Source organism: Eptatretus burgeri, chromosome 4, assembly GCF_056783735.1.
Source record: "Eptatretus burgeri isolate ZD-2024b chromosome 4, Ebu_testis_v1, whole genome shotgun sequence".
NCBI classification, from domain to species: Eukaryota; Metazoa; Chordata; class Myxini; order Myxiniformes; family Myxinidae; genus Eptatretus; species Eptatretus burgeri.
In genome coordinates, this window is record NC_140964.1 from 88,481,479 (window position 1) to 88,497,953 (window position 16,475).

Sequence of the window (16,475 nt, forward strand, 5' to 3'; positions counted from 1 at the left end):
ATTTTCCATGTTAAATCATACTTTGTTGTCTATATTGTCAAATTGGTTTTCATATCGCCCAAAACGATGGTTGGAAGCAAAGTCGTCTTGGTTTTGAGGTTGTTTGTCATTCTGTTTCTTGTTTTTTTTTCCCTCAAAATGTTATCATTTCTACCTTTTCAACATTATCCTAGTCCCTGTCCTTCTCTTTCTGCTCTTTTCACCCAATCATTTGCCCGAGGTCATCGTCCGTCTGCTTAGAAATCAGCCAACATCACCACATTCCATAAAAAGGTGCAAAAACCGACCCCTTTAACTACAGACCTATCAGCTGACTTTCAATCATCAGCATGGTCATGGAATCCATCATTGCAGGTTATATGAAATCCTTCCTTTTCTCCAACAACCTCATCTCAGATCACCAATTTGGGTTCAATCCAGGTCACTCTACCTTGGACTTACTGCTTCTACTCTCCCAACAATGGGAGGCCCTTGGTGTCAGACACGAGATCAAGGCCATCTCTCTGGATTGTAAACATATCTTGTCCTTTCAGTATAGTCAAGCATCTCACCTTGCTCTCCAAACTCTCTGCCTGTGGCATCCAAGGATAACTCCACATATGGCTCACTGACTTCCTCTACTCTCGTAGCCAATGTGTGGCTCTCAACTGAATATTTACATTTTCTCGTTCTCTCCCTGTTGAGGTTGGAGTGCCCCAAGGCAGTGTTCTGGGCCCAGTCATATTCTTAATCTTCATCAATGATCTCTCTGGCTTTGGAAAAACCTCTATCTATTTGCTGGTGACTCCACCCTCTGCCATGGCATCCCCCTCCATTCAAATTGGCAAGCATCAACCTCTTCAGGTCATGACAAAATCACAAGCTGATCAAACACTTGGAATATGTCTTTTGATACAGACATATCTCATTCTCTCTCTCTCTCTCTCTCTCTCTCTCTCTCTCTCTCTCTCTCTCTCTCTCTCTCTGAAAGGACCATCTGGCAACCCCTCCCCCCCCCATATACTTTCTTAACAATCCCCTTGAGGAAGTACAGTACTGAAACCCCTGGGTCTCACTCTCAGCCATGACCACATTTTGAGGTTGGCCTCCAAAGCCATTCACCGACTGGGCATCCTCCATCATCCAAATTCATTCCTTGGTACACCTGGACTCTTATACACCTGAGAGATTTTCATCCGCAACTTGATGGAGTACTGCTCTTCACTTTTGGCTGGCTCCCCTGCCTCACACCTTGCTCAGCTTGACGTCATGGAAACCAAGGCCTTTAAGATCATTGTAATCTCCCACATTGAAGCTGAGTCTATGTGCCAATCACTTTCCCATCGCAGACAAGTCGGTAGTCTCTCTGCCTTCTACCACCTCCTTTCTGGTCTTGCACCCTCTGCTTTGTCCCCCCCCTTCCAGGTTTCTGCAGAGTGCACGCAATCCACCATCACTCCCCTTTGGTGAACCTCCCAAAATCCATAATCACTGCTCACCTCCACTTGTTTGTTCCTCTTTTTCCCACCTGTGGAATCGATTTCCCCACACTCTACAATCTCATTCTAGCCTCCAGGTTTTTAAGACAGCTGTTCACCACCATCTCAGATCAGACTCCATTCAAAACCATGATCTTTTCTACCCCCGTTAATCCCTGCTCCATCCCAAGCCTTTTCTTTCCTGAGAGTCTGCTTCTGTCTTCACCATGTCCACCCCATGCATCCTCCCCTACCCACTTTCCTCCCTACTCCCCTTGTTTGTTCAAGTCTCCCAATATTTTATACTTCAACCCTGCTGTTGGTGTTCTCCCACTCTTTCTACTGTTCCTTTTGTTCTGTTGCATCCTGATCCATTCACTGTTCCCACTCTTTCAGGGATTTTGACCTTGTATACAATCCCCCCCCCAAAAAAACCCAGCAATTATGATAAATACTAACTTGCAATCCAGTTAATATTTATAGGATTAAGAGTTTTATGAGATTGAGTCCCACAACACAAGATACACTTCTTAAAAAAAAAAACTATTGCGATAGGACACCAAAACTTGAAATGAACCCTCCCCACCTGAAATTAATTCTGGTATGTGCACATCTTCTCTGATAACAAAATTAAGCAAGTGATTTGTAAAGGTTTACAGTGGGTATTAATGCACAGTTATAATCAACATGCCCATGATATATCTCACTGACCTTCAATGTGCAATAGATATTGGGTCTCAGAAGTTTGGAATATTTCTAACACGGTGGAGTGCACATGGATTAGAGGAAAAAATGAAAGAGGTCATTGTTGTTGAATTGTATGAAAACAAATAAATGATAATCTCTGGCATCTTTATAAAGGAATCTGTTGGAGTTCACTGGTGTCACCAAAATAAATAAAACAAGAAAAAGAGCAATCAGAGATTGCAGACCCTTGCTAGGACTTGTTTTGTGTGGTGTTTGTGTACTGATGTGTTATGTAATTAATAATAGACATAACTAGAACTGTCACTTTATAACTGCTGGCAGTGATGACCGGGTACGAAGACGTCCCACTTTGATGCAACCCTGCTTTGAATGGACACTTGATCCTGACCCATGACATTTATTATTATTCAATTTAATTCAGAATGGGATTAAAATGAATTTAATTCAAATCAAATAGAAGACCAAATAGGTACAGCCCTGCATTGCAGTCATCAGAAGGAACCTGAACAAGCAACGAGCCAAGATGGAGTCATCAGGAGGAACCTGCATAGGGTTCCGGTTTCAGATGTTACTCCTCTACCCCCAAACGCACCCCAGGTGTAGCCAAGTGGGCCTTATGAAAAAAAAAAATCAAAAAGAACCCAGATCAAAAAAGATATAATTCTGGCTGCCAGACCATGCATCTGATCAGGTTGAAATTTAAAACAGATATTCTCTTTCACGACTGGATCATAATTGTGAAGTTTCACGTCAATGAATGAAGCAGTTCAAGAGAAATATTTTTTAATATTGTTGCTTAATCCAATATGGCTGCCAAACCATGTGACCTATGACATCATATGTGTGAACGTTTTGTTCCGCATAGATAGACGGTCTTACGTGTAGTTTCACCTCAATTTGTTCAGCCATTTCAGAGAAGATTTTTGAAGGTTTTAAAAAAAACAAAAAAACAATATGGCTGCCGAATCATGTGACCGATGACATCAAATTTTTTTCTGTGTACCAAGATGACCCTCAAATATTTTCGTGCTGATTGGATGTATTATTCTACATATGCAATTATGACGTCATAATGAAGACACATGGCATAAAAAATCACATTCCCCGTGAGGAGTACTTACGATGTGCCAAGTTTCAATTTTTTTCCTTGGTGCGGTTTCAGAGAAACAGAGGTCCAAAGTTTTTCTCTTTTTTCCAACATGGCTGTCTCACCTCATGACTTATGACGTCATAAGTATAATTAAAACGTTGTACATGTTGCTTCTCGTCACTCTTATGGTAAAAAGATTTGTCTCAATCTGACAAGCAGTTGCTGAGAAAAACACTAAAGTTCTGTGCGGACAAACAAACAAACAGACAAACGGCCCCAAATGCAATACCCTCTCCCCTGGTGAGGTTATTAAAACGATTGGTGATTAAAAAAAATCAAGTCAATAATATTTTTTACAAAGGGGTAAAATCCATACAGTTGTCATTTCTGCCAGATTTAGGAAAAATTGGTCCAAAATTAGAAAACGTCTCATCAACATTCAAACACTTGCTCCTCTAAGAATTTGAACACTATGTTATTCTAATGTCAATCAAGGACCAGGTATAGGGGATAACTGTGCCCTGTCAAAATTCGTCCAGTGCTTAAATCATCAAACATGGGGAGTTTTGGCCTGATTAGAAGGAAGTGGACTTCTTTCTAACTTAAAAAAAGGGATTTGTTACTAAAAGTGTGCATCTGCCAGAAATCGAATAATAAAAGGGATGGAAAATCGCAGCATTCTGGTTCGCAGTACCTCCGCCGGAATTCCGTGGATTGTTGTTCTTCTATTGTCGTTTCCGAAGGGACAATTATGAATCGCATACAATATGAAGCGAGAATCACAAAATTAAGGAGATTATAAAATGGAAAAGTTAATTCCCAAATTAAACCTGCATAAAAGGCAAAACGGCAGTCATTAATTACTGACCAATACTTGTGCTTCTTCTTCTTTCTATATTATGTGATCGGCATAACAGATTATACCGACGAATGTAGGTATTTTCAAACTAGTGTCAAATCTGTGTATTGATGGTAAATTCTAATACTTTTCTTATGATAAAGATAAGGCTGACTGGTCTATATTTGCGAGGGTCAGTTTTTGGACCATTTTTAGCTCGCCTGTTCGAAGAATATATATATATATATATATATATATATATATATATATATATATATATATATATATATATATATATATATATATATATATATATATATATATATATATCGGGGCATATTATGTGATACCTGTCGTCCGTCCGTTCCTGTCCGTACTCTCACTCCCAAAGTTTTCAACTTTCACGTTTCATATTTGGTGCATAGGTACAGACTGTGGAGACGGTGTGTCGCGATATACGTTCGTCATCTAAAGTGGTTGCTATGGCAACCAGGATGCTGTTTTCCATCTGTTCCGGTCCCCACTCTAACTCCCAAAGTTTTCAACTTTCACGTTTCATATTTGGTACATAGGTACAGACTGTGGAGACGGTGTGTCCTGACATACGTTCGTCATCTAAAGTGGTTGCCATGGCAACCAGGATGCTGTTTTCCCTGTAGTAGCACAATTCTATACATACATTCTTGTTCATGCATATATTGTACTCACTTGCTTTCTTGTTACTGATTATAATATACAAATACATATATTGCTTTAAAATGATTTGGATCAGACCACTGCAATGCTTTATAAAAAATATTAATTATTAAATGAGTCTTTTAAAAACGATAAATGTATAAACAGGTGAGCATTCGGTGGCTTTGACACAAACTCTGGTTATAAACTAGCAAGTTATAAACCACACGGAGTTGTAAACGGGGTGGATATGAAAGCAGGAAAAACGCAAATGGCATCGTCTGTCATTGAGCCAGCAAGCTGGAAGCAACAATTCACATTTATTGCCACATCTGGTGCTATTTCAATGCTGTAATGAGGAAGAGGTGTTCCAATTGAAACTGTTCGATATATGTAGCTTTTTGATGCCTAGGGTTTGGTATAAATATTTCTATTCGTGTCAAAGCCGGTGACTAATTGCAAATTAATAAGAGGATCAGATTAGCAATGGCAACTTTCCACAACGCACACAGGCAACCCTTGAAGGAAGACCTGCAATCAGTAGAGAAAGAGTAAACAGGGCAGACAAACACTATTTTTTGGATTAAAACACTGGTGTAAGTTCATTAGCAGTGGCACATATCTCTGCCTTGTTGGGAAGGAAGCTCACATCCTCGAGGGGTTTTCTGGGATTGGATGGAGAGGGGCGTCGATTGGTACAAGAAGAGAGTGATTCAATGGGACCTTGGCTTTTTCCACAAAGATGGAGAAAAGGTACTCAACCTTTGCAAAAACGGGATCCATTTTGACTCCGCTTTTTCAAGAATGAAGGAACAGATGAGGTGCAAATCCCAGTGACAGATTTAAACAACTGCTGCCTGTTTCTTTCAAATGGGGAGATATCGTACAACAGGTGGGTCTAATTTGAGCATTTGCATGCCTGAGGACGGAAACACGAAAAGCAAGCTTTACAGAGCAACCACAGGTTCCTGTCGATGGGGTTTGCTTTCCTTGATCAAAAAGGAAGCTGCTTTCTTCCAATTGACTTGGTGCATGTATCATTGTTCTGGCCACAGGATGTTGATCAGTATATCGAGAGGAGTGAAGGTATGAACTGAAGGAGATAGAAGAGAAAGTTGAGAAATGAGTCCCAGAAACTTTGTCTAGAGATTGTGGTTCAATCTGTGTAAGAGACTGCAGGCCAAACCAATCTGCTTCGTTTAATCTGCCAGAGTGTCACCATGGAGGATTGGAGGTTCACTGAAGCCAACCAGCAAAATGAACACGTTCAAGGGAACATGATGTGAGGGGCCAATGGGAAATGAAGAAGAGAAAAGAAGAGAAGAGAAGAGAAGGAAAGGTTGGAAGGAAGTTTGGAAAACATAAAGTTTAGCAGAGTTTGCAATGTCGTGATATTGTTCTTTTCACATGTTCAACAGACCAACTCAGCAAATGATGAGTCAAAAGAGAGTTAATGGTATAATAGATATACCGTTATTAATAAATATTTTCGAATTGTTCTTGTTTATTTTCAGAGAGAGATAAACTCGATGCAATGTTGGCACAGCATTTGGTGAAAAAGTAAACAGTTTTTTTTTGTTGGAGTGGGGGGGGGGGGGGGACAGTATAGCGTTTAAACACTTTTTCCTCTAATGTGTTAAAGATCTGTTTCGGTTCTTTTCATTTTCCCATCATGCCTCCACTGGTTGTCCGATTCCGTTGGCAAATTGTTCATTTCCAAATTCTCATTCTGCTGCGAATGCCTCCTGTTTTTCCCTGGTGGGGTTAATTTTGTGCAGGAAATTGAGAACTATGCGCTCTACAATCTGCAGGAGACAAACTTAACACTTCCCAATCTTTCATTTTCACCTTTTCATTAATGTTGTCACCAACTCAGACCTTTCAATAAACTTGCACATAACGTTCTACCGCTTTCTTAAATTTCCGAACAAGTCGCTTGTGCAGTATGCTCTCTTTAGTCTGTGGTTTCATCTCGGTATTGTTGAGTCACTCTGTGAAGTAACATCCTTGAACGATGCCTCTTTCTTTTCCTTTTTTGGATATCGACTAACAAGGTGTTAGAGCAAGACCTTGGATCTTCCGGGTGTATTTGATTCGTAAATCTGTTAACAGTGTTAGCAAATTATTTGATGGCAACGAGAGACCCCTTGCTGGTGAATGACATTTCAATTTAAGTTGCAAAAACGCACATCGAGCGATATTAATTGTGTTGCATGCATTGCGAAGCGCCAACTAATGGTGTGTTTTGAGTGCCTGGGGGATAGCAATACGTGTTGGGACAGGAAAAATGATCTCAGGTTTGATATAGCAATTCTCTGAATGGACTATCTAAAATGCCTTCGACGTGCCATGTTTGCTCAAAGAGTAAACCTCTTTATGTGCAATTTGGGAAACGAATTTTCTGTTGAAATTTTGTAGGTTTTATATTATTTGAGATTTGACCCCCAAACGTAGAATGAGTTCATGCCTTCCTGATAACCACCAACTATGTCCCTCATATTCTGCCACTTCCAAATTCCCATTATCACCACCAGCAACTAGTTTTGAATGTGACAGAGTATAATTGAAAGTAATTACTTTTTCAATTCACTTCGTTTCATTTATGTTTTGTCGACACCTTTTAGCTCTTTTTCTTTTTTGTAGGCATAAGACTGACAGGAGCTTACCCTGCAGAAAGTTTTCTACATCATTGGGTTCGCTGTCACCACATCACCAGTGCGTGACCGTTTATAGAGGCACCTGAGTGGCACCATCATTGCTGCTATTGGCACCTGTCTGCAAACCTAAGTAACGCTTGGTCGACAGAAATAAGGCAAAGGATTGATCACCTGATTATTTTCTTAAGGGCATGTCCCAGTAGGCTATGAAACCCCTGGTAATCAAACCTTTCCGTGGCTTCAAAATGTTCTTTGTCCCCATGGATTCCTACTGTACATGAGGAAAGGAACGGAGGGTTGGGAGTTTGTACGTCCATGTTTTTCTTGCTTTGACCATTCTTCCACTTACATATGAGTTAATCTGAATCTGAATCTGTCTTCTTTTCTGCCTACCAATCTACCACATGTCAATAGTCAGCGTGCTGCATGTGTCAAACACGATATCCTCTTTGTCTGTCAACTGGGTTGGCCTGTTTAGTGTTCCCGTAGCTCAAGATGCTGCGATCGCAGTGAAGATCTAATATCCTGCTTTCTTTTTCCATTGTCTACTAATGTCACAGTAATTAATACAGCATGGTCTGTGTGTCTTGTTTCTACCATGTTTCATGTGATTTTGCATGACATTTTTGAAATTTCTTTAATTTCAATATCATAGATATTGCAATAAAATATAAATTTGTTTTAATTCACATGTTAAACCAATCACATGGTCATTGTGACTGAGAAGAGATATATAACAAAGTGATAAGATCTTCTTATTTGTAAGAAGTGATGAAAAAAATACATGGACCATCGTTTACACCAATGTAATTTGCATCCAAATTCCACCATGAGCGTGTGTTATCATAAAAATAATAATAATAAAAGAAGGATACACAAGGATTGTAATACAACACTTGATTTTGCGAGGAATCAGATATAAATATTTCATTGAATATTAATATAAATAGTGCCTTAAGAAAGTATTCACACCCGTCGACTTTTGTCACATTTTGTTGTGTTACAGACTGAATTGTAAAATGGATTCAATTTAAATTATTTGTCACCGATCAACACAAAATACCCTGCCATAACAAAGTGAAAACATGTTTTCAGAAATTTTTACAAATGTCTTGCGTCAATAAGTATTCAATCCCTGAGTCAATACTTGGTAGAAGCACCTTTGGCAGTGATTACAGCTTCGAGTCTTCTTGGGTATGTCTGTATCAACTTTGCACATCTGGATTTGGGGATTTTCTCCCATTCTTCCTTGCAGATTTGCTCAAGCTCTGTCAGGATGGACGGGGAGCCTTGGTGAACAGCAATCATCAAGACTTTCCACAGATTCTCAACCGGATTCAAGTCTGGGCTAAAAGCCTGGCGTTGGCTAAGTGGTTAGGGTGGCTGACTTGGGATCCTAGGGTCCTGAGTTTGATCCCCATTGGCTGCTGAATAAACACCTGGTAAGGTTTACCCAGCCTGTCATCCTTCTGAGGTTGGTGAAATGAGCACCGGTGTATTAGTAATCGGGGCACTGCATCAGTGATCCCTAACCAATGTTACAACCAGCAGCCTCAAGGCTGCACATGAGAGTGTGTGTGTGTGTGTGTGTGTGTGTGTGTGTGTGTGTGTGTGTGTGTGTGTGTGTGTGTATGTGTGTGTGTGTGAAATATGGGCTTTTGCTTGGCCACTGAACGACTTTCACGTTGTTTTTCTGAAGCCATTCTAGTGTTGCTTTGACTGTTTGCTTGGGGTCATTGTCCTGTTGGAATGTAAATCTTCGCCGCAGTCTGAGGTCTTTTGCACTCTGAAGCAGGTTCTCCTCAAGGATTTGCATGTATTTGGCTCCATTAATTGTTCCCTCCATCCTTGCAAGTCTCCCAGTCCCTGCTACTGAAAATATCTCTATAGCATGATGCTGCCACTACCATGTTTCACACAGTGACCAGTCTTTGGTATAAAGGCCTGTAGCCCTTTCAATGCTGATGATCTCGGCATCTTTATAAAGATTTATAAAGGTCATAGCTCATATTCTAACAAGCCTGGTGTTGGGTTAGCAGTTAGGGTGGCGGCTTGGGATCCTCGGGTCCTGAGTTTAAGCCCTGTTGGCCACTGAATTAATACACCAGAGGGGTTGACTCAGCCTGCCAACCTTCTAAGGTCGGCAAATTGAGTACCAGATTGCTGGGATAATTGAGCCATTCGAGTATTCTGTGTCGGAGTGGCAACCTGTCCAGGATTGTGCCCAATAGCCCAGGAAACTGCTTCGGCAGCACCGACACTCTCTGTACAGAGTATGGTTCCAATTATTATTATTTATGATCATATTCAGGTTAGAATATGATCATATTCAACCATGCGGAGCACTTGTTGACCTGCAACATGTAGCAGGTAAAAATCTCGAAGTTTAGTGCAACTCAAACAGTCTTATATACACCGCCCTTATACACTGTAATGAAACGACATTGAGTCACAGTTCAGGAGATGAAGGCTTCATTGATCACCACAGAACACAACATCAATCGGAATCTTATTCATCCCGGCTCTCTCACATGCCACTTCCTCTCATGCTATACATTGATGTATAGCGAGGTTCTTGGAAATATTATGAAGGTGACTTTTGTTCTACAGTGTGAAAGTATATAATTCAATTTTAATCAAGGTTTAAAGAGGTCTAAAGACATGTATATATATATATATATATATATATATATATATATATATATATATATATATATATATATATATATATATATATATATATATATATATATGTAAACTAATTACTGCCATTTTACTAGGTGTCTATTGCATGCCCCTATCAAACATGGAACGTTAGTTCTTTGTGTCTGTTGTTTGTGTCCTATTTATGACGTCTTTAAAAACAGTAAGTTTCCTGTTTGGAATGATTTTGAATTTTGTTTGACTTCCAGGCAGGCATTTAAAAATAGAAAAATCTCACTCTCTGCTCATGTGCGATCGGGACAAATTTAGAGCCAAAGTACTGCTAAACGGCAGGTTTGTTTTTTGATTCATGTTCCAATTCGTGTTCAAAATAAAACATTCAATTTAAATTAAGCTGTTCCTCCATCATAAACCGATGTTTGTGGATGGACAGACATACAGACAGAAGGACAGACAGACAGAAGTGAACCTATTGCTTATACTTCAGTCACATTTGGCTCGGCGGCCGTAGGGTCTAAAAAAATCTACGGCCACTAGCAATTGTAGGGCGGCCGCAGTATTTCCACGGTTACACAATGTAGCAGTCATATATGTTTTTATTTTTCGGGTAGCCGCACGGGCTATTTAGAAATTGTGGAGACGGAAAACGTGGGGGTGCCGGGCATATTTAGAAATCGTGGAGAACGAAAACGTGGGGGTGCCGTACGGTCTTTGATTTGATGTCGCATGGTGACTTTAGGGCGTCCCTGCGGCAACCATAGAATTTTCAAGGCAGACGCAAGGCCACAGTACGGTGAACACAGGGACGCTTTAGGACTACCCTACGGCGACCGTGGAAATAGTGCGGCCGCCGTAATTGTTTTGGGGTTGGCAAAATTCATTTTTCATTGATAAGAGCCTACGGCAGCCACACGAATAACTCAAGCCCACCGTATGCCCTACGTACGGTCGACCTGGAACACATTTACATCATGGCTACGGCTTGTCGAATTGGTACGGCCAACCAAGAAATGAAAAAAGTTATAACTCCGCGTTTTAATTCCACGGAGACCCCTATGGCCTGTAAAAGATAGCCATACACCCTAGGGCCACCCTGGGGCCACCTCAGAAACTCTGCGGCCGCCGCACGTTTCTGTCAATTCGGGGGGGGGGGGGGTACGGCCACCGTATCCTAGCCATAGAGCAAATGTGACCGAGTCATTAACCCTTCTTTTCGCTTCACATGCATGGGATAAAAAGCAATAATTGACAATAACGAACAAGGAAGTAATGCTCACGTACACCTGATGATCCCATCGAACATACACATAGAAAACAAAGCATTGCAACTGAATACAGTACTTAAGTGCAAATATGAAAAGACAGCATTGTTTACAGAGGTGTCATTACCCAGATGACAGAGGTGTCATCAAAACTTTGAGAACAAGAAAACCTCAAAACTTGGTCCATGAATTGTGATCTGTTACCAAAACGAAGGTGCTGATTAGGGTTCAAGACCTAGAATGACTCTGTTCCACCTTCTGAAGCCCACATATGGAGATAACGTGCACGCGCGCGCACACACACACACACACACACACACACACACACACACACACACACACACACACACACACACACACACACACACACACACACACACACCATGCTACACACGTGCATTTACAAATCCATTCTACAATATGAAACACTAGATCTTGCTGAATTCATACACAGGACATATTTTACTCTTTGTATGCTACTTTTGCACATGCAAAGCAGTTTGTGAACTCACAGATACTTTGTCCTATCAATAATACAACCATACCACAAGTATGGTTGTGCTCATGGAATTGCACAGTTATATCGGTGTCCTCTGAGCTTGGATTATGTACTGACATCATTTTTATTTGTCAGGCAACATTGTGGGAATGTGGAAGCTTTATATTGTATTTTGCTTTGCATCCTTTCATATGTTCTGTTAACCACTAATTTGAGCCACAACTTGCACACAAATGTTTCACTAAAAATCCTGACAACCCTTTCTCAGTTCACATTAAAAATATTTCGTCGTCATTGTGGGCCTTAAGCATTTGGTCGAAATATCAATCTTCCAACATCCGATATCACTTGCTAGCACAACTGTCTGATTCGAGGCATATGGAGACCTTTGCTGATCAAAGTCAAGGTCGCTTTTTCAAAGGCTCCAATAAACTGGCTTCGATGTAAAGCAATTACATTTTTCTCTACAGGCTAGGATGCCTGGGTTTTTCAGGTCAATCCAGCATGGTAAAGGATGGGAGAAAAGGTTAACTTACAGCTCTGACCTGCAGATGGAAGCGAGGTTGTGAGCCGTGGGGGTCAGGCCTAGCGGGGGGAGCTAATCTAAAGTAGGTTAATCGCAATGGGCTTGCAAGCACCTTGCCCTTTGGCTCCACATTCCTGCCTCGTATAATCTCACTCACCAAAGCACAGCACCTTTTATGCTTCATCGCCGCCATACCGCATCTCACGTCTTGTCCCCTATCTCATGCGACAAATGGGGGCACCACTGTTATGCTCTTCAGCTTGTGCTCCCCTTGCTGTGCACTGGGTTTTTGCCACAAGGCCCGTTGGGTAGCCCTGGGGTATTACAACGACCTAATACTCGGTTCAAGGGGGAAAAAAACTTTGGTAAGCTCTTTCGTTCTCAGCCCTGACCTCATGAGGTGTCACACAAGCATTACAATACCATTTGACCACAGCGACATGTGCTTTCTTCGACAGGTTTCCCGTTGGGAAATACAAAGTATATGGAAGGTCATGGTACATAGCTCATTAAGTCCCAGGTACTCACTCGCCTGTTGTGTTCCAGAAGTCAACTATGGCGAGACCACAACAAAGTTTTATTAACGTCTTTTTTTTCTTTTTTCTTTTTAACTTTTGTATGAATCTTTATTGGCTGTTCTGCCACTATGCTATTGAAACTTGCCTCCCCTTTTTGCTTTGGAAGCTAATCTCAGAATTCCCACACCTTCGATGGTGATCTCACCGAAGACTGAAGGAGAAGCTTCTACATAAATGATATGCAAGTCAAGAATATGAGGACACATCGGTGTATGGTTTCATGAATTGCACTGACATTAGTTAACAGTGGACAAATAAGCACATTGTGTGAGATTTTAACTTGGTTTCGCAGCATCATGAGCTGCCTACTCAGGAGCACAAAAGCAGGCTAATCCAGTTGGTTTGAACACCTTCAAAGAGTCTATATTTAATCACTGGGTGAAGGTCCTATTTGTGTTGGAAACCCAGTTAACCATTTTTTAATTGTTTATAAATTTGTTTTGCATACATAGCCGAGGTTCGTGGAGGAACGAGAACAGAGAATGAACCAGGAAGTAACAGACCAAAAAGAAAACTGAAACAAAGTTTGATGACAATTTTATTGAATTAAGGAAAGAAAGAAGATTGACAATTTTGAATTGTTATGTTGGAAACTAATGTTAACAAATGACTTCTTTTGAGTGGTGTATTTTTATAGGTTTTAGGGTAAAAGCAATATGGCTGCCAAACTATGTGACCTATGACGTCATATGTGTGACACTTTTGTTCCTCATGGATAGGCGGTCATATGTGTAAAGTATCACCTCGATCTGTTCAGCCATTTCAGAAAAGATTTTTGAAGGTTAAAAAAACTCCCAAAAACCCAATATCATGACCGATGACATCATCAAAGACAAGTTTGGGAACATGTTATCCCTCGATGACCCTCAAAAATGTTCATACTGATCGCTTGTAGTGTCATACATGTGCCATTATCACGTCATAACGAAGGCACCGATGATGTCATAAAAATATTGCACTCATTCCACATGAGGAGTAACTTGCTATGTGCCACGTTTCAGTTTTTTACTTCGTACGGTTTCAGAGATACAGAGGTCCAAATTTTTCTGTTTTTCCAACATGGCGGCCAGACCACTTGGCCTATGATGTCAAAATTACCATTTAAACATTCTACATGAGTAGTCACACCAATGGTGAAAATTTCGTCTCGATCCAACAGGCGGTTGCGGAGAAAAACACAAAAGTTCTGTGTTAGACAAACAAACAATCAAACAAACAAAAAAAAACATACAAACAAACAAACGGACCCAATGCAATACCCTCTCCTTCAGTGAGGGTAACAGACAAATCAGTGGTTGTCGAAATTAGACCACCATATACATTAGAAGCACTGATGTTAAAACAGAAATTTTCACACCTTTGGTAACCTTGGACACATCATGTGTGCAGAAATCGTCTGGAGAAATCAACCATGCACAGTGTGGTCGAATGAAGATGAGGAAGAGGCAGACTTTGTATGTGCTGGATGCATGGGGACAAGGCGGCAACCATGCTGTCTCTGCCAGAGCTTCGGGAAGCAATGCAGGATCGGAATGTTTGGAGAAATGTCGTCACCAGAAGTCAGACGCAACTTGACGGAACAAGATAAGTATTTATCAATCATCCAAAAGATTAATGTTGGCTTAAGGTAATGATGATGAACTCATCTCATTTTGATAATGAACGATGAAATTGTTGATAAAGACCGATGTCAATAATTAACTCATCTGAGTTTGGCCTGATTGCTGACTGAAGAAAAAGAATGTTAGCTACTCAGGCCTTAGATAATGGGCTACATAAACGACATCCACATCCTTCTTGGTTACTTCTTGTAATTTTGCACAACTTTGTTGATGAACTTCTTGAATGCAGAGCGATCATTTTTCATGGCTTGGCTTGCCCATGTATCTGGTACTTCTGGTCCTTCAATTGATATGCTCATTAGTTCATTTACATGATCAGTGTTACACTTGTGGGGTTTATTGTTTAATGATGGTGCACTCGTGGGGCTGGGCTTGCAACGATGAGAAGCTGTGACCGTTAGGGTGTATCTCCTGTGAAATGCTGGGTCGGCTGTGGAACCAGAATAGGTCCTTTCTTTCTTCCTTTCCTTTCAATTTTATTTTATTATTTTTGAAAAAGATCTTCCTTTTCGACTTTATCCCACCCTTGAGGGCCCGACATAATTTCATGGGCAAAGAACTACAACAGAAAAAAAAGAAGAGGACATGAAAGAGTGAGTCGAGTGACGAGAAACTTGGCCTCCGAGATGAGAAACTTATGACGAGAAACTTGGCCTTCAAGAGTTCTTTGAGGATTTGAGCGATCCCTTCTAGGGGTGTCTGTTGGAGAGATTGTCTGTGTTGAAGAGGCTGGTGTGGAGGAGAGTCTCTCGGTGCACGTGGCATCGTGCAGTAAAGAGGGAGAGGGAGCAGAAGCATTTGCTCCTGCTGAGTATCATCTGAGCTGACCTGAGGCCAGCCCTGCATTAACCATTAAGCAAAATAAGCACGTGCTTCAGGCCTCAAGGGGAGAGGGGCCCCACAGTTTTTTTCCAGTGCCGGATTTACAATGAACCATGGTGCAAATGTTGCAGCTGAACCCAGGGCCCACAAAAAAGGGGGCCCCAGAATAAATGAAAAAAAATACATATACAAGAATATTATTTTTTTACACTTTTTTTATGCAATGTAATACTGATGCCGTAGCGTTTACTGCAAATAAACCTGACTGTAAGTTTTGTTTCATTTCGAAAAATAAAATTTCATTTTACGGTTTAGTATTGTTTTTATTTTGGATTAGTTCTGGATTTTTATTTCGTGAGTTTTTGTAGACGTTCTTACCGGGTGTTTGAGGCCTAGGCCTTGGCCTAGGCTTGAGGCCTACCGGTTCCCCTCGGTATTCGATCTTTTTTTTTTGTTTGTTTTTTTCTCCCCATTACCTTCAATTTCTATCCTCCCCACTTTCCTAACGTCCACCATTCTCCCAACTAATCTCTCTATTTCTTATCTTAAAAAAAGAACACAACAACGACAATACGCGAACCTTCTCCTGATTCTGCTTCTTCTTCTTCTTCCTCTTATTCTTCCTCCTCCTCTTCTTCCTCGATTTTTTTTTTCTACACTTTCATGACCTGACCTAATCTGTTGAAAAATCTCTCAAACATTAATAATAATAACAAAAACGATCTTATAATGCTTCATCTTCCTCTCACACATGTGGTACTCTTTACTGTTTCATAATGCACTACTCTTCTGCTATTTTAACAGACCTCTCATTTTGACCTCTCCTTCATACCTTGCCTAAAAAATCCAACTGTTACAGCGTTTCTTCTGTCCATTCTCTGAATTTGCCTTTATTGCATTCATCAAGAATTGTGTTAAATCGCATCTCTGACCTAAAACTTTTAAAAACCCCAGTTTGCTATGAATTTCGCTTTCCATCAACCATTCTTTTTTTCCAACTTCAGTGCCAACTCACCCCTCTCACCCCTCACTCTCACTCTCAAAGCAACCATCCCACTCTTCTCCCTCCAAGTCTCC

At 40.7% G+C, this 16,475-nt stretch overlaps 1 long non-coding RNA gene across 1 annotated transcript in view; it reads left to right on the forward strand.

Moving 5' to 3' along the window:
- LOC147028630 (uncharacterized) overlaps nucleotides 1–15,710 on the forward strand; it is a 71,524-nt gene extending 55,814 nt beyond the window's left edge. The window contains exons 4-5 of the long non-coding RNA XR_015057635.1: nucleotides 8,681–8,867; nucleotides 14,344–15,710. This is a non-coding gene — a long non-coding RNA (uncharacterized LOC147028630). The remainder of the gene's footprint in view (nucleotides 1–8,680; nucleotides 8,868–14,343) is intronic.
- The last annotated feature ends 765 nt before the right edge of the window (nucleotides 15,711–16,475 follow it).